Consider the following 24720-nt stretch of genomic DNA (forward strand, 5'->3'; position numbering starts at 1 on the left):
CAATTGAGTCGAGTTAATTGTTTAGTCGATAATTACGTTAAGTTATTTTACTTGACTCGCGTTGTATCTTAAGATCGAGTTGTTTCGTAAACTTGTTGAGACGGGTTTAACTGAACGAAGTCACGTTAGCTAGTCCACTTACCAACCACGCTGACCCATGACACTTACCCATTTACCCAGGAACGTTTACCCATGACCCATTTACCATCTAACCTAATTTTTTAACCTAATTGTACCCTAACACTACATAACCCTCATCTCACCCGCCTCCCTCACTTCGACGGCACGCTTTTTCAGTTTCACGCAAAACGAGAGAGAGAGAGTGAGAGAGGAAGGCGACGGCGCAACAAGGAAGGCTTTAGGGTGGTTGTCGACGACTGTAGGCGACTATGGTGGTTGTTGTGGTGGAAGAAAAAGGTATGCGCGCAACTCTCCCTTCTGTTTTCGCTATTTCTGTCGGGTTTTGGTTGTTGTTGCGTGTCTTAGGGAGGCGATGCTGGTGGTTGTTGACGGGGTAAGGGAGTCGTGTGGTATGTGTTGAGTGTGGTGGTGGTTGTTAGGGAGGCTTTAGGCGGTGGTAGTGGCAGAGAGAGGCGGCATCGACACAGGGTAACAAACGGGTTAAATGCGGGTTTTCAGGCGGGTTTAGACGGTTAGGTTTGGGGTGGCGCCACCGTGGACTCGAGGGAGGTCCAAACGGCGGCGCCACGGCGTCTGTGTGCGTGGTTTGACGGCGAGCAGAATGGTGGTGGTAGGATAGGGTGCTGTTGACGACGGTGGTGGCTGAGGGGTTGTGTAGGGGCTGCTGTGGTGGCAACCACGAACGGTGGAGTGAACCGGGGGGGGGGGGGGATTTCGTGGCCTCGGTTCGAATCACCGGCGGGAGTCGAACCCGGTGAGGGTAGCGGTAGGAACCCAGGTCAGACCCGGTGTCTGACCTGGCGGCTGTCACGGTGGAAAGGTGGCGCGTGGGAGTTGGGGATCGGGTTGGAAGTCGTGGGTTGGGCGTGTTGTTTAGTCGGTTTTGATTCGTTTTCTTTATTATTTAAGTTATCGTAGTTAGTTAGTTAATTTAACTCCCGAGTTATTTAAAATAATTAGAGACGAGTTTTGAGTCGGGTTTGTTAAAATGGAAAAGCTGCTATATCGGGAAAGTTTCCATTTAAGGAAACTTTCCATGTTAAGAAGTTTCTATTTTTAGTAACTTTCTATTTTGGGAACGGGAATAGTTTAAGTAATTGTTTATCATTTATTTATCTTTCAGAGGGCGAATTTGTTGTGGAATATTACTGAGCACCCGACTTTTTGACTGCAGTACTGAGGTAGGGAATACACTGATTGAGTTCTTACGATTATAAAGAGTTGGCATGTTCGGTGATTATATGACATATCTGATTATCTTATTTATCTTGTTGAGCATTATTGTTTCATACGTTTCATACATTGCATTTGCATCGGAGTTGGAGTTGGAGGAGATGAGATTATTGCGATTAAGGCCCAGGCGGGTTCTGCAGGACTTGCCCTGGTGTCCTCAGCTACGAGCTGGTATATCGACGACGGTCGATTGATATAGTCTGCCGGGGATCGGTATGGCTGGGCGTCCGGGGATGTGTGTGATGGAGTTGAGAATGGAGGAGTATAGCATTGCATTCTTTATTTATATCGTATTACCTACTCAACCTCGCGGTTGACCCTGTGTATTCATGTACGCCTGTGATGATCCATTTACTGGGGAGCAGATTGACAGGTTGTTGAGACATTTGGAGCTGGCAGGGGAGAGAGCATGGATCACCTGACTTAGAGCTAGCCCACTTTTATTTCCGTTTAGCTATCAGACTTTATTTCCAGTTTTGGGACATGTTCCATTTCAGTTGTAAACATTTATAAACTTTTAATTTAAAGTATTGTTTATCTTTCCCTTTGTTATCTACTGCCTCGGATTTCCGAGATGGTAACACCCTTCTTTATCTGAGGAGTCCTAGCCCAGGCCCTTAAATAAATGGGGGTGTTACAAAGTGGTATCAGAGCGAACGATCCTCAGGCCTAAACCAATGAATCCAATGAACATAGGAAGAGTTCCATCAAGCTATTCTAATATTGCTATCAGGCTTCTTCAGCAGCTTTTTCATCCTCTGATATTCTTTTCCTGTCAGATAATAGCTGCAATTGTCCGAACCCTGGTTGCCCCAGTCAGCTTAAGTAAGTCAGGCTAAACTAAAGTCAGACCAGTCTAAATTGGACCTAACAGTATGAATATGCCTTCTTCATCTAAGAAAAAGAAGAACAATAATATTGATCATAATTACCATAAATATAAGAAAATGAAGTATTCCAAGAAGAAATTAGAAGATAAATCTCAAAGGAAATTTCAGAGACAACAATATAAAAAGAATTATAGAAAAAGGGGTTATACTCCTTCCAAACAAATAAGATGTTTTAAGTGCAATAAAAAGGGTCACATGGCAAATGATTGCTGGACTCAGAAGCAGATCAATAATTTGGAGATTGATGATGATCTTAAAGATAAACTGTCAAAATTATTTTTAGACGATAATGAACTTAATAGTGAAACTGAAGGCAGTTCAAGTAGTTCTAGTAATGATAATATCAAAATCACTGATAATGATTCCAATACTTCTAAATTATCCATGTCAGAATGTACACCTTGTGGTATGGGAAAACCTTGTACTAGTCCAATTAAGGATGATTTTTATAATTTGGTATCTCAATTCCAAGAAAATTATATAAATACCCTTGATAATGATCAATGGATAAATTTGTTGAAAACAATTCAAGACCCTGAAACACGGTCTAAGATTATTGAAAATATTCCTAGCACTTCTCAAAGTACTAATAAGTACAATAATGATAATATCGTTACTGATAGAAATCCTTATACCATGAAAGAAGTTTATAAGCTTCTTCAGAGTAAGAAAAAAGACTCTAATCCTACTCCTACTTTTTTACATGATATTTTAAAAGAAATAGATATTTTAAAGTCTGAGATAAAAGATTTAAAAGTTCAAGATAAACATAATGACAAAAAGAATTTCTAATTTAGAGACTCTAGTTATTTTCCAAGAAGAAATTTTTAAAAATAACAATTTAGTTAATAATGATGATAATCATATTATTAATTTGGGAGATGATCAATTACATAAAACCCCTGATAAATCTAATAAATTTCTTCAAACTTTAGAAATTATTACAGGCCAGAAATGGTATGTAAAAATTTTACTTCGAATTGATAATCAATATTTTAATGAATTTACTGCTTTAATTGACACTAGAGCAGACTTGAATGTCATACAGGAAGGGTTAATTCCTACCAAATATTTTGAAAAAACCACTCACACTTTATCTCAAGCAGGTGGCGATAAACTTGATATTCAGTTTAAACATCCAAAAGCATATGTTTGTGTCAATGACACTTGTATTCCTTTAACTTTTTTACTTGTTAAAAATAAACTTTCAGTCCCAGTCATACTTGGAACACCTTTCATCAATAAAATTTATCCTTTTCAAAGTGTTGATAAAAATAGGTTAATCACTTATAAGGATAAAACTATTATATTCAATTTTCTAATGAAACCTTTTGTTAAGACTATATATGAAATGTATGATCAAATATCTTTAAAAGAAAATCAATTATGCTTTTTAAAACATGAGGTTAATATTTTGACTATAGATGAAAACCTTAATAATAAGTTAAAAGCAAAAATTTCTGAAATCGAAAACCAATTTTCTTTAGCTATTTGCAATGATCATCCAAATGCCTTTTGGAGCCGGAAAAAACATATAGTTGACCTTCTTTATGAAGAAAATTTTAAAGAAGAAAATATTCCTACCAAGGCAAGACCTTGTCAAATGAATTCAGAATATTTGTCTTTTTGTAAAAAAGAAATAAATTCTCTTATAGAGAAAAACCTTATAGGACCATCCAAATCACCATGGTCTTGTACAACTTTTTATGTAAATAAAAATGCTGAGAATGAACGAGGAGTTCCTAGATTGGTTATTAATTATAAACCTTTAAACAAAGTTTTAAAATGGATTAGGTATCCTATACCTAACAAAAAAAGATTTACTTGATCGATTATACGATGCAATCATATTCTCTAAATTTGATTTAAAGTCTGGTTATTGGCAAATTCAAATTAACCCAACAGATAGATACAAAACTGCTTTTAATGTTTCATTTGGACAATATGAATGGCATGTTATGCCATTTGGATTAAAAAATGCACCTTCTGAATTTCAGAAAATTATGAATGATATTTTTAATGATTACAGTAATTTTATTATTGTTTATATTGATGATATTTTAGTATTTTCCAAAACCATAAAGGATCATTTTAAACATCTTAACATTTTTAAGAAAATTGTTATTTGAAATGGTTTAGTTATATCCAAAACTAAAATGTCTCTATTTCAAACCAAAATTCGTTTCTTAGGTCATAATATTGAAAAAGGGAAAATCATTCCTATAAACAGAAGTATTGAGTTTGGGTCTAAGTTTCCAGATGAAATTACTGATAAAACTCAGCTTCAAAGATTTTTAAGAAGCTTAAATTATATTTCCCCTTATTACGCTGATCTAGCAAAAGATACAGCTATCCTCTATGATAGATTGAAAAAGAGTCCTAATATGTGGTCTAAAGATCATACTAATGCTGTTAAAAAAAATTAAGAGTAAAGTTATATCTTTACCATGTCTTATGTTAGCTAATCCTTATTGGGATAAAATTATTGAGACTGATGCTTCAGACATTGGTTATGGAGGAATTCTTAAACAGGTTAATCCTTTGGATAAAAAAAAAATATTTGGTCCGATTTTATTCAGGAAAATAGAATCCAGCACAATCTAATTATGCAACTGTTGCAAAAGAAGTTCTTGCAATAGTTAGATGTGTTTTAAAATTTCAAAATGATTTATATAATCAAAAATTTAGAATTAGGACAGATTGCAGTTCCGCGAAATTTATGTTCCAAAAAGATTTTAAACATGATGTTTCCAAACAGATGTTTGCAAGATGGCAAGCGCATTTAGCCCCTTTTGTTTTTGAAATCTTTTTATAAAAAAGGTTCTGAAAATCATCTCCCAGATTTTTTAACAAGGGAGTATTTATCTATTTAATGTTTAATCTTTCAGGAATGTATCGTGGCAATGGCCGTGACACTTATCCCTCTAATAGAGGGAGAGGAAGATATTTCCCTAATAAGGGAAGTAATTCAGAATCAGGACCAAGTAATATCTTGATCCAGCATGGAAGTAGGAAGCTTATAGCTAAACCTTTTAGTGATGAAATCACAGAAAACGAAGAACTCGAAGAGTTCAGACTATGGAAACAAAAGGGACAAGATAAAATCTCCCCTTCCTTTAGGAAGATAATTAAGGAATCAATGGATGAAAACGAAAAAATGGTTAAAAACCAAGAAAAAAGGATTATACTCCTTAATATGTCTGATAAAAGATGGGAAGATCAGCCCTAGCTTCTATGTGAGAGATATCTCATAAATAATAATTATACAATGGAGTCATATAAAAACAGAATTTTTTATGAAAACATACTTTCATCAAATGGTTGTGAAATCAATCATTTCACTACTATTGAAGCAGAAATTTATAAATTCTCAAAAATTATAATCAGAAAGGTTATATCCATTAAAGAATGGGGAGTCACCCCTCCCAAAACAAAATCCTTAATTATCAACGGATCTCGTATTGAGTACAATTATTGGGATTATATTCAAGCATTTGATAAAACTTTTTTATATGAGAATGACAAAAGAAGTCATACTTGATTCATAAAAATTAGCCAAGAAATTTATAACCAAACTATACCGCCCTAGTTAATAAAATGGTGGCGGTTCTATGGAACATCAGAGGAAATATTACCTCAATTATTTAGAGATATATATAATGAATGGAAAGAGGTTATACCAAAGGCTCCAGAGGATAATATTCCTGGAATTATCCAAATGCAATTTTTTATTGAATTTTCTATTCCTTGGATTTGGAAATTTAATCCAAAAACGGGTTATACCCAAGAAAAATTATTTTGTTTAAAAAGAGAATCATATTCTCGCTTCTAGGATACTATGCTCAGAGAAAATAAAGACACTAACAAAATCAATTGTAGTTCTACTCTTGATCTTATTCAAGAAAAGATTGATAGTTTTACTATTCTTTATCTCAATAATGAGGATTGTCATTCAGATGGTGTTCATTCTGAATCCATGGATAATATCCAGGACAAGACAAAGGAAGAAATTGTTCAACATTATTTCGCTTTAGCTCAAAAATCTTTGGCTCAAAAGGCCAATAATGATGATAACAAATCACAGAAAAGTGATACTTCTATGGCAATATCTATAGCATCAAGCAGCAAAAACAAATTTGATATTTGGCAAGATGCTCAAAATCCAGAAGAGGACAATATTTTAGCCGATGATATCAACAAAAATACCCAGATTTTTCATGACTTGGCAAATAGTTTCAAAGGTTAATAAGGATCATTGGATGTATTATTATGAGCATTAAGAAAAGGAGCACACATATGAGCACTAAGAAAAAGTGCACACATTTGGAATATTAGGGGAAAGAAGCGTAAAATAATGCATGCCTATTTTTGTGTGTTTCAAAAGCACACTTGAGTAAGCCCTTGTATTTTTGTTTTGCTTTAATAAAGCACACAGTAAATCTACTGTTATGTAATTCATCTGTTTTCTGCTCCTTGCCTATAAAAGGATGCGTTTTTTATTGTTAAAGGCATGCTTTTTCCTGGCTCTATCTCTCATTTGTAAATCTTTTCTCTTTATAATAAAAGTTTACTAAGCGTTCCTCATCTACTGGTTGACAAATTAAGTTTGTAAGTTATTTCTTTTAATTTTTGTTTTTATTTTTATTTTACATACTCCAAGGATGAGCCTTATAGGCTAAATCCTTTGTTGAATTATGACAAGAGTTGACTAAACTACCTATTTGACCATGGTTATGTTATTTTTCTAACTGGTTTTTATTACTTATCAACGTATAATTTATGAGGGTTTAGTGAGGGTAAATATTGTGTTCAGTTTGAACTATATATATATATATATATATATATATATATATATATATATATATATAATTCCCCTGGTAGGATGACAATAATGATCACAGAAACTCAGTCCGAGTCTAAATCTGGCCAGACTGTACAGATCCCGATTCGACATGCGGCTGAACAGTCCGCATCCAAGACTCGAACCATAAATCGAAAATCGAGAACCCACAATCGGCAAGACAGTCCGAAAGAGGCGGAAGATATGAGATAAACCCACAATCGGCAGGACAGTCCGAAAGAGGCGTAAAGATAAGTCAAGCAAAAAGGTATAGCATAAAGGCATTATCATAAAAATACGACTCCTCACAAGTAATTATTTATAATAAATCTTTCATACGTGTATTATATTAATAAATATCTCATTTCATAAATAAACATGACGGTTAGATAAATTATAACAAGCGGTAATGAATAATTTACGTTTTATAAAATTATGGAATAAAATGTAATCAAGCACATGTGACTCATTCATGAGCCCACTCCAAAATATAAGGTTGATCCAACAAATGAAACACGATGAGTCCAACAAGTAAAATATATTATGTTCAACAAAGAAAACATGGTGATTCTAATAAAGAAAACATGGTGAGCCCAATAAATAAGACATAGTGAGCCCAACAAATGCCACCAACACTTACCCAAAGCAAATAAAACATGAAAACCACAAGACGGAATTATGAGCATGCTTGAGACGGAAATTTACAACGACATTACTACTTAAAACAACCACCTAACTAGTCCAACCACCACACCTAATAGGGCAGCGGTGTGCAGCCCCACAAGCAGGCCGTGGACAGCCCCGTTTTAGCTCTAAAAACCGTGTCCAACAACCCAAAATTAGACTACCCAAAACATAGTATAAAAAGCGTCCCATATTACTTCATTTTCACCCATAAAACAGTCCAAAGATGAGCCATACTAAGACAACTTTTGAGACAAGATTAAGATGGAAATTCTCATGTATAAAGCATGCTCAAAAACAGTCCCGAAGACCACATAAACCGAGACTTTCGTCTTTCATCTACAAGACTAGATTATACACCATCCGTCTTTTCACACCCGTTAAGATAAATTCGCGTTTTAAAATCGTACAAGGAACTTTGCAATGTGGTAAAGGCCGGCAGGGACAAAACTACAGTCCACAGTAAGCAACACATGATCTAAAAGAGCTGAATGGCAAGCTCGAGCTCGGCTCGGCTCGGTTACACCCCTATATTGACATGATAAATCATCACTAAAATAGGAGGATCTACTATAAGAAGCATGTGCCTATACAAAGACAACTCATAATTAACCTCAAACAAAAGTAATTTGCTTTCAGGCATGTATGATACTCGAGGCGTGCATGCTTCATATTATTAGTACGAAATGCGGAAAGGTGACACCCACATCAACATCAACCAATCTTGAGAATCTCTTTGCACCAAATTAATTATTATTTCAGTCGACTTATACAGTTACGCCAATCATAATATCGTTTTTTTAACGTGCTTTAGCAGCTTAATCACTCTTTCAAATATACTTTCTTTATAGCACAACCTATGTCTTCTTTTTATACACCGGAGTAATAGAAGCATAACTAAGGGCGCATTGAGACGGAAATTCACCATGTAAACATAAGGCACTAAAACACTCCAAGTAAGCATACAAATCGAGTAATATTCCGACACATTCAACCATTCATATGAGACAAGCACAAAGAATCAAACTTTACGACAAAATAGTATAAAACCGAATACAAGGGGCGAAATTTCGACTCTTTGTCGAGTAACCTATCACCGTTACCTCTAAAACTCTTTAATCTTCCAATAAACGATCCACAAAGCATGAGTCTTCCTCTGGGTCTTCAAATCCTTTACCTAGGACGAGAAAGACGGGATCTTTAAGCTCAAAACCGAAATTCCCATAAGACGAATCATTTCGAAAACTCAACAAGGGTGGAACTTTCTTACTTAGAAAGTTGAAGGACGGAAAGGGGAAGAAAATGACGTAAAAATCAAAGGAAACGGTTGAGAAAAGGAGAAATCTCAAGTTGAAGATCGGCTAAAAATGGTGTTCATTGATTTTGTTGTTCTCTGTATTGTTGTTGTGTATTATTGATGTTTAGTCAAAAGGAATAGAAAGGAAGAGGGAAGTGAGGGACCGTGTGTGTGAGTTTGTGAGTGTGAGAGTGAGGGAAGAAAATATTATTTTAGTGAGGTGTAAAAAGTAGGTGAATGTGTTGTCGACCTATGATTGGTCCGTGTTAATCTAGTCTCACAAGAGAAATGTGATGGTCTTTTGCTAGACGGAAATTACGTCTCAAGTCTACTATAACTTAAGACGGAAATTATTATTATTATTATTATTATCACTATTATTACTATTCGACTAAATATATTTATTTTTAGATAAGCTAAGCTTTAAAAATATAATATTTATAAAAATCATGCTTAAAAATTAAATTAATGAAATATAAATAAAGTAATAAAAGAGTTAAATAAATTATGAATGCTAAAATGGAAAATTCGGGGGTGTTACAGAAGAGGTGCAGCACCTGCTGCGTCGTTTCCCCAGAGGTTTCCTCCTCAGCCAGAAAGATTTCCGCGTTTTATTATGGAATTTCGGTAGATTTACACTTCCTTATTCCATAAAACACAATATACGGTAGAAATTTACTTAAAATATTAATTTAAATTAGGAATAAATATTTAGAGAATCCTAGAATATTCCGGAATATTCTGACTCGGCATTTAAACGGTTTTTAGAAAATGAAGCGGTTTTTGACCGGGACTCCAAATGAACTCTGATTACTGTCAAAACGACCGTATCGGTGCGTAGATGACGACCAAGGGGTTGACTCGAGTGTTTGAGCTATCACTTGTCGATGAACTTATGGGCTGTCATAAAATCATTTCGCGTATCAAACATGCGGCCCAATCATCACTGGGTGGTTGGCGGGAGGTGTAGAAATGAGGCATCTACAGAGCCCTCACTTTGACTGAGGCTTGGACAAGGTGAAGGTCAAAGTATAGCCACCAGGTCAATTGAAGATTACAACCTGACGACTATGGCGACGCGAGGCGGCTCAAGGGGTCTGAACCAAGGACCTGGCATCGGGAACATTTTAGAACCTGTCGACTATCGGGGAGGGTCGTTTAAAGTCCGTTTGACTAAGTAAGGAAGCTCGCTAGCCATTAGAAGAAACTATAACTGAGACACGCCTGGGTGAAACGAGACTGAAGACGCTTCGGCAAAACTCTTTGGTCTGAAGATAACTTGGTGTCTGAAGGCATTAGGGGTTACAGGGGATTCCGAAGAAACTTCTTAACACTTTTGAAGGCTAACTATGAAGGCTATCTCCAAAGGAAAGGTTGAAGGACAACTCTCTGAAGGACTGAACATGAGGACTTAACTGAAAAGAATTTCTGGAATTTACCAAAAAGGGGTCATCTGAAGGTTACTGAAAGGATTATCTGAGGGTTGTTTGAAGGAATAATATATGAAGGTTATCTTGAAAGTTGTCTGAAGGAGGAACATATGAAGGACTCTCTTGAAGGAATGACTGCGAAGGATTTAGGCAAGTTTCTGAAAGATCTGAAGGATTAAGGCATGTTTCTGAAAGATCTGAAAGATTAAGAACTCTTCGGGAGTTGTTTCTCTCGAACTCTGTAGGAAACCATATGGGGGTCAGCAGGACGTTGGATGAAACCGCTGGGGAATCTGCTTAAGTCGGTCTCAAGCAAACTCTGTTTCTGAGAAATACGTGGGCTGTAAGTGGCAACGAACTCTCGCCGAGGAACATATTCATGATTAGGAACATCTTGATTGTCATGGAAGAAACCTTGAACAAATACTGCGAATACTGCTGGGGAATGTCTTGACGGTCGCTGGGGAGAATGAAGACTTGAGCGAACCCCCAGTTAGAGCGAGCACTGCTTCTTATACTCACCTACATGGTTTGTAGCCACACAAACAATCTAACGGGCAAATAGCACACAACACATGAGGAAACGCAATTAGCACATGGACCTCAAATGAGGAAGTAAACATACAAGTTTTGAATGCTCTTTCTTTATAAAATTGTTTAAAAGTTGAAATAAAGGTGTAATTTGTAATGCGTTATGCATATTCAATGGGCTCTAGTCACATGACTTGACACGACAACGACTCACTAGGATGCAAGACGATAGACTGACGAAACGCTGACTTAGATTTGACGCGACACAGGGATAAATTTAACAGACTTTGCTTAAGTATGCGCAAACTCTAGCCAAGTGTGGGTGACAATGCGTTTCAGTTCCAAAGGTAGAAGAATTGCAAGAATGATGACGGCATATAAGGGCAAGACATGGGCCATGGATCAGCTGTCTACTTGGATGTCTTTCGCCACCGTTTGCTGTAAAAGAGACCCCTCTGGAGGCACGATAACTTGGAGAATCGATCTAAGACCTTTATCATTATCCGGACCAAGCACTAGCTTGACTCAAATGAGACTCGAGAGTAAAAGGGAGGAATAAAGGAAGGGTGACGCCTCAGAAGAGAAGCCCCCAGGATGAGAAGGTGACTCTGGAATTTGGTAAAAAGGAGACTGAGCTTCAAGAAGAACCCCCAGTAAAGAGGTAGAAATGGAAATTGTGGTTGGAAGGTTGAAATTGAGGTTAAAGGTTGATGGTTGAGGTGGTTGATAATTGAGGTTGAAAGTTGATGGTTGAGATGGTTGATAATTGAGGACTGCCTATGTATTCACGTGAAGTGAAATCAAACCAGATCGTAGTTCTGAGTGTGCGCCTAAGATATCCTATCAGGGCCTTAAAGTGTATGAGTCACGAGAGTATATTCCTTTGGTGACTCGAAGAATCGATTTAAGATAACTCCCTCTGATCATAGACCAAAGAGGTATAACTAATTTTGTAAAAATTTCCTTGTCGTGTGCGCGCATTTGAAAGTGGACACTAAGGATGGATATGGGTTCGTCCCGTCCTAGGTAGCAAAGTATCTGAAGACTCCATGTCTGGGTCAAGGTGAAACTGAATTGAATATTTGGAATGTGGCGCTCAGAAATAAGAGGCTTTGATGAGCAAATCTCTGGAGCTTTGATTTTGTGGAGTTAAGGCTTTATGGGATTATTGCTTGTAATATGGCTTGGAAATAGAGTCTCTTGGCTTGCTGTTGCCTGAGCACATAAAGGTAGGTTAATTGATGCAGAATCAAGTTTTCATGTCTTGGCCCTAAAGGATGGGTATATTTGACGAGCTTGAGAGGATTCTCAAAATTCCTAACTATCTCTCTGTAATGGTCTTGAGAAGGACTTAGGATGTGTGATGGGCTAAGTGAGGGTGCTAGCTGACCATCTTCATCAATGTCGTGATTCTATATAGTCTTCAACAGTATTCCGTTCAGCATTTGATTTCATACTCGTTCTTGATTCAGACTCAGATTCTTGGTCTAGAATATATCTCTGCTTTTTCCTCAGATTCTTGATTTAGGTTTTTGAAGATAACTTTGACTTTGGATATTGACATTGGCTTGCTTGATTAAGTCCCTTCTTTCGCCTCTTTTGTCTTAGATTATGAGCATAACTGCGACCTTGGTTATTGACACCAGTTTCTCTTGGTTGAGCCTTTGTCTTTGATCATGGCTCGTATCGTCTTGGATCTGCTTGTTACCATGGATTTGAGTCAGACTAGCACCTTTGGTGTGAAACGGGTTGGTCTTTAGTAGCACGGGTTATTTATTGTGAGGAATGGGCCTGCCTTTCGTCATGGATTATCAACAAGGGAAATGGTCTGGATTCATCCTAGAATCTCTTGAGATAGGCTCGTCATAAACTGGGGTATAGTGAGGTTTTTGTTGCCATAAATGGAATAGGTAAGAAAATGGACACGGAGTTTCGGGCCCTCTACAATTTGGAAAAGAACATCATTTAACTGTACTCACATAGACTTACCATGTGTTGTTCATTTTAAAATGTCTCAAATCAATTCTTTTTGTCACAGGAAATGGGGTAAAGGAAGAGATAAGATAGAATATGTGGATTGAAAACTGTACTTTTATTGTAACGAGTAATGAATGTATTTAACATAGACTCGAGAAGACATGTGACTCGTGGGACAGCCCTTAGGTTGCCACTAGAAATGGAAATGGACACAAAGAAAGACACTAGAATAATTATGGGATAGAAAGTCTAGGACTCGGAATCTGACTCGGGCTCTGATTCGATCTCATATCGAGACTTCTAATCATCGGCCCATGCTTGAACATTTATTCTTCTGGCAACTAGCTTCGACATCTGACTTTGAGCATTCATCCATTTGCGCACCTCGTCCTGATCATTGGGAACACTGGAACGATAACAGTCAAGAAGAGTTTCCTGATAAGTGGTATATCCATGAGGATTGCCTAAGCTGCCTTGTGGGTTAAAGGTTGAGAGGGACAATTTCCCACTTTCAATCATATCCTGGATCGCATGCTTGAGCTTATAGCACATCTCAGTATTGTGTCCTTTGCCCTTGTGATAATGGCAATGGGCATTACTATCCCAGAACCTAGATATCTTTTCTGGATCTGGTGTACGAACGATAGGCTTCAACATTCATCGCTCCATGAGTCTCTGAAGGGCATCGGTGTATGTAATACCAATGTTGGTAAATTTCCTAGGAGGTGCACTCTTCTTGTCCGAAGCCTTTGTGCATGACTGATGTGAACATTATTTGCGCACATTTAGTCCCCTAATTGAGCCTATTTTGCATACTATTATAACATTTCATGGCTATTTTATCCGTCAAAACCTTCCTATTTGCTTTTCTATCGCATTTCATATGTTTTGTAGAAAAGGAGATAATAAGGCGGAAATTCCCGTCTTTCGTGCATATTTGGAAGCTTATTGATGATATTAGATGGACTAGTATAAAGAGGAGGCAATAATGATGACCAAAGACGTAGGAATAAAGTGTATATAGAAGGATCAAAGGGTTAAAAGTAAGAATGACGAGAGGGAAGGCATTACAAGAAGAAATCGCTCGAAAACCGAACCAAGGGTTGCTCCTTTGGCTCTGAAAATATGCTAGATGGAACGGCGTCGAAAAAACAAGTGATCTAGGCTTTTGAATCACTCAAATAGGAGTCCGGATGAGAAAATGACGTCCGTTTGACAATCCGAGGTCAAACAAAGAAGCTGTTCGGGAATCCGCGCGTCTTAGGCAGAAGACGCCCGTCTTCTCAAAAAGACGCCCATATTCCTCCAAATCCGCCCGTGTTCCCCTCTCTTTTTGTCCGAGCGTCTTGCTCCAAATCCGCCCGTCTTCCCCTGCTACAATCCGCCTGTCCCGACACCAATCCGCCCGGATTCCTTTACATCAATTTTCGTGTTCTTCAAGCTCCGTGAAAGACGCCCTTCCTTCAAAAGATACCGGCGTCTCCCTGCTCCAATCTAAAAAGTGTAATTACTAATTTAGCCTTAGTTAACCTAATGAATCCTTACTATATATACCCCATTTGTAATAATCAAACCATCAAGTTTTCATATTAGAAATTCCTCCATAGATTAGATTAGGAGTAGATTAGAATAAATTATCATTCAATCTTTCCACAAATTACACATTAATCTTTCCTTAATCATTGTTCAAGTTTAGTATTAAGTAATTCAAGTTTATTATTGGGTAATTAGAAGATTATTGGGTTTATTGGGAGATTCACAACCTTCCATCAATCATCAAGTTCTTCTATTATTCTTTGCATTATTATTATTGGAATCTCCATAGGTATAATTCTCTTAATCCTTATTTTAATTATTGTTAATCTTTCTTACTTATTCATCATGTTTGGCTTTGTTAGTATGATTGACAACCTTATTAACATGTTAAACTTGATCATGAGTGAGTAGTTACTTAGCTAGGATTAATGGGTAATTAGGAGAAATAAACATGGGGAATGATTCATGCTTAAATTAATATGCTTTCATGGTTTATTTGCTTGCTTGTTATGATCTCAACTCATGCACATGTTATGTTTAATGAAATGCGAGCCTATGAATCCTTGCATTTTTTACCCATCACCTATCTTTTCAATGAGACTTGTAAGACATAAACCAACTCGAGTCTCATTAGACCATGCATGTTGTTGAGTAGGGAAGACTAAGTCGACTTGTAGGTGTTGTACAATCTAATCGATTCGGCTCCGGGACCCAAACTTTCCTAGGATTGTAAGATATAACCCAACTCAATCCATCACAACAATAATTGCTTGCTTATAATTTGAGAACATATGTTTGTATGATCAATTCCCATGAATTCCTTATGAACCCATGATATCCTATCATTTTTAATCAATTGTTTACATCTTTCCTTTTGTTGCTTGTTTATTGCTTTTATTAGATTAGAATCATCATCCCATTATAATTGTGACAACCTCAAGCACAACCATAATTAGATTGAATGAATTGAGTAACCACCGTCCCATGGATCGACCTCGACTTACCACTAACTAGTTGTATGTTGAGTATTATAAATGTGTTTGATTGGATGTGACCCGACGACATCACCCCCATTAAAATGGCGCCGTTGCCGGGGACGGTGTTGTTTATTTGAATTGTTCTTTTGTCTAGTTTTAGTTGTGCTTCTTTTTCTTGAGTTTTATTGTACTTGTTCTATTTCACATGCTCAACATGTCTACATTCAATTTTTGGCAATATGAAAATGAGTCATTTGATAAATATGTTGCAAGATTTGAAGATTATATGACTCATGCTTGGCATCATGGTTTTACTATTTCAAATTATGAAGCAGGTTGTGTTGTTTATAATGGCATGAACCTTGAAACCCGCAACTTGGCATTTCACTTGAGTGGTGGTAGGATATGTGAGATGAGCTGTGAGGAATTTTGGGAATTTGTTGAGTTCATGACCATTCACTGTCTTAAGCAAATTATACATGACATCTTTGAGAGTGCCAAGGAAGGTATGGAAGTGATAAAAGCCACATTTCAAAAATTCATTGAGGAAAACTATGATGAAAATGAGATTTGTGAGGATGAGAAACCTTCCTATAACCTTGAGCCAACCCACTTTGTCCACAAAATTACCCCACCTTGGGAAGATGGAGTGCTAGATGAGGAGAGTGATGATGAGGAGGAGTACATTCTTGATTATGAAACTAATTCTTGGATGCCGTCATCCTACTCTTCTTGTGTTACAATGAAATCAACCTCCATGGAATTTGATGTTAATGGGCAAAGTGAGAATGATATGGATGAGAGCTTGAGAGAAAACTCACCCTTTGAGGATGACATATTTGAGGAGACAATTGTGTTGAACTTGGTGAGCCTTGTTACGACAACCGCTTTGATAATGGGCCTTGTTGGGATGAGGAATATGATGAGGACATTTGGGAACCCCAAATAGACACCCTTAAAATCACCTTGGATGATAATGAGAGTACTTGCATTGAATGTGGTGATTTTGACTATTTGGAGGATGAGTTGAGATAATTGCCAACCAACTACCCATTTCATGTTCCTTCCATCCATCATTTCTCTTATGATTTTTGTCATAATATTCTTGACATGCTTGTTCGGTCTTTTACTTGGGCATTCTTAAATTGCATAATCTTGTGTTGCTATGCATGCCTATTCATGTCCCACTCCCAAGAATTTGACCGACTTCTACGTGCTTTGAGTGCTAGTGATAATCTTCCATGAAATTGTTTAAAGATATCCTTGGTTTGATGGAGTTCCTTAATAACCATTAATTTGTATATATGCATTTAGTGTAGTTTGCATTGTATTATATCTCGCATGATTCATGTAGTTAGTTGCATATAGACTAGAATTCATGCATAATCACTAATGACCAATCCTATTCTTTTCTACACTAGAGATAATGTTTAAATCGGTTTGGGGAGGTTTGATCATAAGTGACTTAAGCATTTAGCATGCATCATATAATATAGTTTAGTTTGCATTCATTTGTTATATATGTCATATAGAATTGCATTTAGTTAGAGCATGCATTCATTCATATCATGTCATTGCATTTGCACTTTATTTCAAAAAAAAAAAAAAAAAAAAAAAAACATGTATTTCCTTTTTTTTTTTATTCCTACTCCTACATGTACATTGAGGACAATGTCCAAAATAAAGTGGGGGATGGGAATTTATATTCCAAAAATGATAAAAATTGAAAATTTTTGAAAAATCCCAAAAATATGTCTTTTAATTTCATAAAAACAAAACCCGTAAAAATTTGAAAAATTTAAAAAATCCAAAAACAAGTTCATTTCCTTTGTAGTGTAGTCATGTATATATTATTGTATATATTCTGTTTGTTCATCCTTGTTCACATTGATTGACTACGCCACATTCGAGACATGAGGATATTGAAGACGCATGGTGATCTTTCCAATCTCCTTTTTCCTCTTTATGTTAATAACTATGTGGCTTTATTTTGATTGATGCGGTAAAAACAATGTGAATTTAGGATTGCATTTAGTTTATTTGGCATATTAGTCGGTAGAATCATATGCATTAGGATGTTTATATGCTAGTTGCATCATGGCATGTAGTTTGCTTGTTAGAAACATTTTGTGAAACCGTCTACTTGGGAAGCTTGACAAGTGTATATAGGCCCTAGTAGATGCTTTTTCTTCTTAAGTCTTTGCTTGTTAGAATGCTTGTAAAACACCCTAGGATGTGTCATGCTAGTATCCTTTGACCCATGGATTAAGGCCTAGTCAAGAGTACCTTGTGATGTGATAACTCCTTGGCTACCGTTTATTTCAAGGTGACCCTTGAAACCATGCATCCATACATCATCCATGTTCTACCACATTTTTTGTCATCAAAGGGAATGGGCACAAAAAGAAATCAATTTGAGTTCAATGAAATGAAAAGTGAAAGAAAGTTTGCAAAAAAAATGCATCAAATGAAAAGAGGAGCAAAAATAGAACTTCTATGCTTCAAATATAAGCCACCCTCACTACATATGGGGTGACTTTGAAAATGTTCAAAAGAAATGCAAAGAAAAGTTGAAAGTTGTCAAGTGTTGAATTGCCAAAAATCAAAAAGAAATGGCAAAAGAAAGTGTTCTCAAATGTTATATGCCACAAGAAATTGGGGGGAAAAACAACAACAAAAGCAAACTCCCAAAATGAAACTCAAATTCTATCGATCCCTTTATCCATCGTATCCATTTTTGTGCATGGTAGAGAGGGGACGACTCTTCTTCTTGTCTAGGCAAGAGGGGGAATTCCGCGATCCTCCAGTGTTTGTAACACCATAGGGAGTCTATTCTTGACAAAAGCATTTAACGATTGAGGACAAAGGTACCCTAACTTAACACAACTTGGAGGTGATTTATTGGTATCCTTCTAGGCTTAGTAGTTTGAAGAAATTGCATCTATGAAGGAGTGTGTACCCATGAATTGCTTCCCTTGTAGATAATTTCCGCCACTTAGATGAGGAAAGTGGCTATTCTTTTGTAGATGCATCCATTACTTGTTTTGTGTGCTTTAATGTTTGGATGTATCGCCATTTTGGCAAGCCCCACCTTGCCTTGCAAGAAGGCATCCTACCTCATGGTTGTCTTGTTGTGAGTTGAAGGGGCGGAGTGAGACCCGCTAATTATCTCATATCGGCTATATTAGTAGGCTAGTTTAAATAAAGGTCTAGTTTTTGTCACCTCTTTACTCGGGACGAGTAAAGGTTCGGTTTGGGGATATTTGATGTGAACATTATTTGCGCACATTTAGTCCCCTAATTGAGCCTATTTTGCATACTATTATAACATTTCATGGCCATTTTATCCGTCAAAACCTTCCTATTTGCTTTTCTATCGCATTTCATATGTTTTGTAGAAAAGGAGATAATAAGGCGGAAATTCCCGTCTTTCGTGCATATTTGGAAACTTATTGATGATATTAGATAGACTAGTATGAAGAGGAGGCAATAATGATGACCAAAGACGTAGGAATAAAGTGTATATAGAAGGATCAAAGGGATAAAAGTAAGAATGACGAGAGGGAAGGCATTACAAGAAGAAATCGCTCGAAAACCGAACCAAGGGTTGCTCCTTTGGCTCTGAAAATATGCTAGATGGATTGGCGTCGAAAAAACAAGTGATCTAGGCTTTTGAATCACTCCAATAGGAGTCCGGATGAGAAAATGACGTCCGTTTTACAATCCGAGGTCAAACAAAGAAGCTGTTCGGGAATCCGCGCGTCTTAGGCAGAAGATGCCCGTCTTCTCAAGAAGACGCCCATATTCCTCCAAATCCGCCCGTGTTCCCCTCTCATTTTGTCCGAGCGTCTTGCTCCAAATCCGCCCGTCTTCCCTTGCTACAATCCGCCCGTCCCGACACCAATCCGCCCGGATTCCTTTACAACAATTTTCGTGTTCTTCAAGCTCCGTGAAAGACGCCCTTCCTTCAAAAGATACCGGCGTCTCCCTGCTCCAATCTAAAAAGTGTAATTACTAATTTAGCTTTAGTTAACCTAATGAATCCTTACTATATATACCCCATTTGTAATAATCAAACCATCAAGATTAGATTAGGAGTAGATTAGAATAAATTATCATTCAATCTTTCCACAAATTACACATTAATCTTTCCTTAATCATTGTTCAAGTTTATTATTAAGTAATTCAAGTTTATTATTGGGTAATTAGAAGATTATTGGGTTTATTGGGAGATTCACAACCTTCCATCAATCATCAAGTTCTTCTATTATTCTTTGCATTATTATTATTGGAATCTCCATAGGTATAATTCTCTTAATCCTTGTTTTAATTATTGTTAATCTTTCTTACTTGTTCATCATGTTTGGCTTTGTTAGTATGATTGACAACCTTATTAACATGTTAAACTTGATCATGAGTGAGTAGTTACTTAGCTAGGATTAATGGGTAATTAGGGGAAATAAACATGGGGAATGAGCCTATGAATCCTTGCATTTTTTACCCATCACCTATCTTTTCAATGAGACTTGTAAGACATAAACCAACTCGAGTCTCATTAGACCATGCATGTTGTTGAGTAGGGAAGACTAAGTCGACTTGTAGGTGTTGTACAATCTAATCGATTTGGCTCCGGGACCCAAACTTTCCTAGGATTGTAAGATATAACCCAACTCAATCCATCACAACACTAATTGTTTGCTTATAATTTGAGAACATGTTTGTATGATCAATTCCCATGAATCCCTTATGAACCCATGATATCCTAGCATTTTTAATCAATTGTTTACATCTTTCCTTTTGTTGCTTGTTTATTGCTTTTATTAGATTAGAATCATCATCCCATTATAATTGTGACAACCCCAAGCACAACCATAATTAGATTGAATGAATTGAGTAACCACCGTCCCATGGATCGACCTCGACTTACCACTAAATAGTTGTATGTTGAGTATTATAAATGTGTTTGATTGGATGTGACCCGACGACATCACCCCCATCAATGACCTTGGAGAGTTGTTAGGTTTCTTTGACGAAGGCTCCATGAGGTTGCCTTTGTTGATTTTGATTCCTGGATGAGAAGAACTAGGAATAGATTACTCACTTTTTGTTTTCTCCTTAGGACTGTCAGGTTGAGAGTTTGTCTGGACACTTTTCATCTGGAGAGGTTGGGCATCAATCTTCTTACCCATTTCAGCAAACTGGTTCTCCATGTTGGAAAGCCGAGAGTTTAGGTTATCAATGGCTCCCTCTATTTTGAAAAATTTATTGTTGAAGGCAATGGAAAGCATGAGAATTCCACTTCGGATATTGTCATCTTCGAGGACATTGATCTCTTCATCGTCACGAGGATCGAGGAGGTGAGAACAGTCCAGGGATGATTCTTCGTCATGTTTAATGATATTAGACCCAAGAGGGTCGATCTTCTTGGATTGCTTGACGGAAGGTGGCACATGAAGCTTGCCATCCTTGATCATATCCTGAATAATATGCTTTCGACAAAAGCATTCCTCCGTATCGTGTCCCCTACCTTGATGGTACTGACAATAAGAATTTCCCTTCCACCTAGGCAATATCTTTTCAGGGCCTGGGGTTGGACCAATTGGATGAAGTTTCCCTTGGAAAACCAGTCTTTGTGGAGCTACCTGATATGTAGTTCAGAGGTTAAAGAATTCCCTATGAGTTCGTCCCGGCCTTCTGGGTGGAGTTACCAAGAGGTTGACTCCCTTGTCTTCATTGGCCTTCTTAGATGGGTGAGTTATGTTGAAGCTATGACCTGGCCTGGGGGTATGAGAAGATGGTAAAGGTTTCATCATGTCTATCTTGTTTTCCATATTGATGACACGAGCGCTCAAGTCTTCGATGGTGGCCTGAAGCTTAATGGCTGCAGTACTTAGTTCTTCGACGACGGCAGATAAACGTTCTTGAACATTTTCATTGGAAATGGCAGAATTCCTACCGAAAAGAAAATGACTCGCGTTACAACTTGATTCGACATGGGATCACGCATACTAAGGCGACAAACAAGGGATATACGAAGGAAAATATATGAGGACGAGACGGGATAATTGGACTCTTAACTTGTGAAATCGCGAAATGTCGTGAGTGACTTCTCGTATTTGGACTCATGGTGTTTGACTTTGACCTTAGACTCGAGTATTGACTTTGACGTGACATTTATATGGTTGACTTGATTGACGGGATTGATGACACGTATTTATTCTAGACTCGGGTATAAGTGTAGATACCCGAGGTGTGCTTATAGGTGTTAAGAAGACGGTTGCAGTTTAGACTCAAATGTGAGGCCTATTGAGACTCGTGTGTTGAGCCCCGGGATGTGCCCTACAGGAGGTTCTGAAAACACGGCTTTGAAAGAAAAAGGATTTGAAAGGTGGGTCCCATTAAGTCTTTTGTATACGACTCGGGCACGTGTGACACGAGGTGTCGAAAATATTTAGGTCCTAAGTGAATTGGGGTAGGGGGTCCAAAATGACGGAGTGACGCCTTAGCACTTGACTTGAATTTGAAAAGACCCAAAATGTAAAGGAAGACGGGTTTATGACTCGACAGAGTTCCGATTAGGACATAGTCGGTTTGAATTTTGACTCTAACTTAGCCCAATTGAATTTACATATTTATATTTAAATGGTTTGAAAATATTTTTGTTTAAACTTTTTTTTGGTTTTTTTATGTTTTTTTTTATTTTTTTTTTATTTTGTTTTGAGAATTTACAAAGGATTTGTTTTATGGAAAATTTAATAATTGACTTAAACTTTGAAAATGGAATTTTACAGAAAGTGATTTTTGAAAGGAAATGGATTTTTCATTTACAGAAAATTGGACATTATTTAATTTACAAAATGGATTTTTGAAAAGGTTTTTTTTTTTGTTCGAAAATTGAAATTTGAAAATCGGAAAATTCGGCATTATTTGGAATGAATTTTATTTTCACAAAAAATTTGACATTATTTAGTTTATAAATGAGGAATTTAGACACACACAATGTCACAATGTACACATACAAATAGGCATTATAACAGTATGCTGAGTGCATTTAAAAGGTTTTGGCTTAAAAGGTGGGTTGCCAAACCAAGCAATCAAACCCTGGTCTGTGGAGAGGTCCGTGCCAAACATGAGTAAGGTCAGTTCCTAGTCCATTTCCTTAAGTAGTGAAAGCCCTTGATACAAACATGAGTATGTACCGCAGTATGGTTGGCGTCAATTGTTATACATCTTTAGGCCCAGATAGGAATTTGGACCGTCCAGACGGGACGATTGGTCGAATGGGTTGGTTTAGGCCTAGGAAGACCAAATGAAACGACCTAAGAAGGATGAGTAATAAAAATCGACAACTGTCTCATATAAACTATTCCCTAACCTTGTTCAAGTTTCACTCTGGGTAGCACGTAAGTGTATCATCCCGAGCGGAGTCGCCAAACTGTGAACATGGGCCACCCGCGCGTTGTGGTTTTGAGGCGCGACACTTCTCCCACATAACCTTGGTTTGCCAAACCACGTCATGGGCCGTTACCGATTGGTGAGGCATTGAAGCCGGTGAAAGGTTGAATAAGCCTGCATTTGTGGAGTCGCCATCAATTTTATGGAAAATTGGAACCGTTCGAATACTTCGCGTCATGTCAAGACACAAAGTAATGACACGAATACTAAGAAATTCGTTACCCTTAGCATTCTATGTCTAGAATGACTCTCGAGAAGCCAATGGAGATGGATGTCCAGAGATAGCTGGAGTAAGAGGTGAGGGTACGTATTAGGAAGTTCTTTAATTCGAACACCTAATCCCGCCCGCCTCGATAGCAGCCTCTACTAATGATTAGGAAAATCGTTCATATTTTATATGTCGTCGATATAATGCATGCAATTCAACAAACATTTATTAATCCTAGCATGTGAAATTAGACTATGTCGGTTAACAGGTGTTTTAGCAAACAATTGGGTCGAAGTTAATGTTAGATTCAGTACATGTGAATGCTATAAAATTAAATCATACATAATAATAATTACGATAAATAAATTACAATAATTAAAATTACAAGGATTACAAGGTTTATTTGATCTATGTCAATAGCACGCAAAAAAACGGGATTTCGGAGAAGGCAATAGATGGAAAAAAGAATTAGAAATGAAAATATGAACATACGTCAGATTAGAGGTGATAATACGAATAATAGTTGATTTAAACCGTAATTAGGAGCTACGTCAAAGAGAGAAAGATTTCAGAGACATAAACAAACCCAGAATAGGTGCAGCATCTGCCGCGTCCTCTGGAAGAGGCGCAGCACTTCATGCGTCTGTTCTTGAGCTGGGTTCTGGCTGTGAAGTCAGAATCGCAACTACGTTATTGTTTGTTGGTAGATTTAGAATGGATTATCGATATTAGACTCGAATTGAAGTGTTTTAACCAATTATATGAATCTGAGCAAGTCATAAGATGAATTAAAACGATAAATTACAGCGGTTTATATGATTATGATGAACTTGTGTCGGAAATACAAAAAAGACGAAAACCGGGCAAATAAGACTCGGAAGAAAACTTATGTATCAAATAAGGACTCCCAGAGCCTCGACATGAACAGGTCGAAACCCCGACGAATCGATTTGAATTAAAACGGCAAAAACCCGCAAGTATTGAATTACTCGGGATTAAGAGTCACAAGGACGGGTATTACAGTCTTCCCCCCTTAAAAAGAACTTCATCCCCGAAGTTTAACTCATCCTCTCCCGCAACACAAGACAAAGGAACCAAGATAAACACCACCGTTTACCCGACACAGGTCAACATTATCATTTAAAAAATACCACCCCACTATGTATGTTCATCAGATATCATCATCGTCCACCTTCGCACACAATACACCACAAGACTGTCAGCTAATCACCAATTTCCTTTTGAATTACTAAACACATACCAATCACACGAACGACTAACTCAACTATCACCTGCACTCTCTACATACTATTATTCAAACGTACACCAATACATCATCGGACTTTACTTTCATTAATCTCCTGTCAGCAATTACCAATAACGGAACACAAAAAGCAACGGTCCTAACATCAATTCACCACAACATATGCTACTAATTCACACCACACATATTTCATTCCACTCTATCACTTTAACCACACCACACAGTTCTGCTAAAGACAACTCCACTATTGCTAATAA

The sequence above is a fragment of the Silene latifolia genome, chromosome 10 (genome assembly GCF_048544455.1).
Source record: "Silene latifolia isolate original U9 population chromosome 10, ASM4854445v1, whole genome shotgun sequence".
NCBI classification, from domain to species: domain Eukaryota; kingdom Viridiplantae; phylum Streptophyta; class Magnoliopsida; order Caryophyllales; family Caryophyllaceae; genus Silene; species Silene latifolia.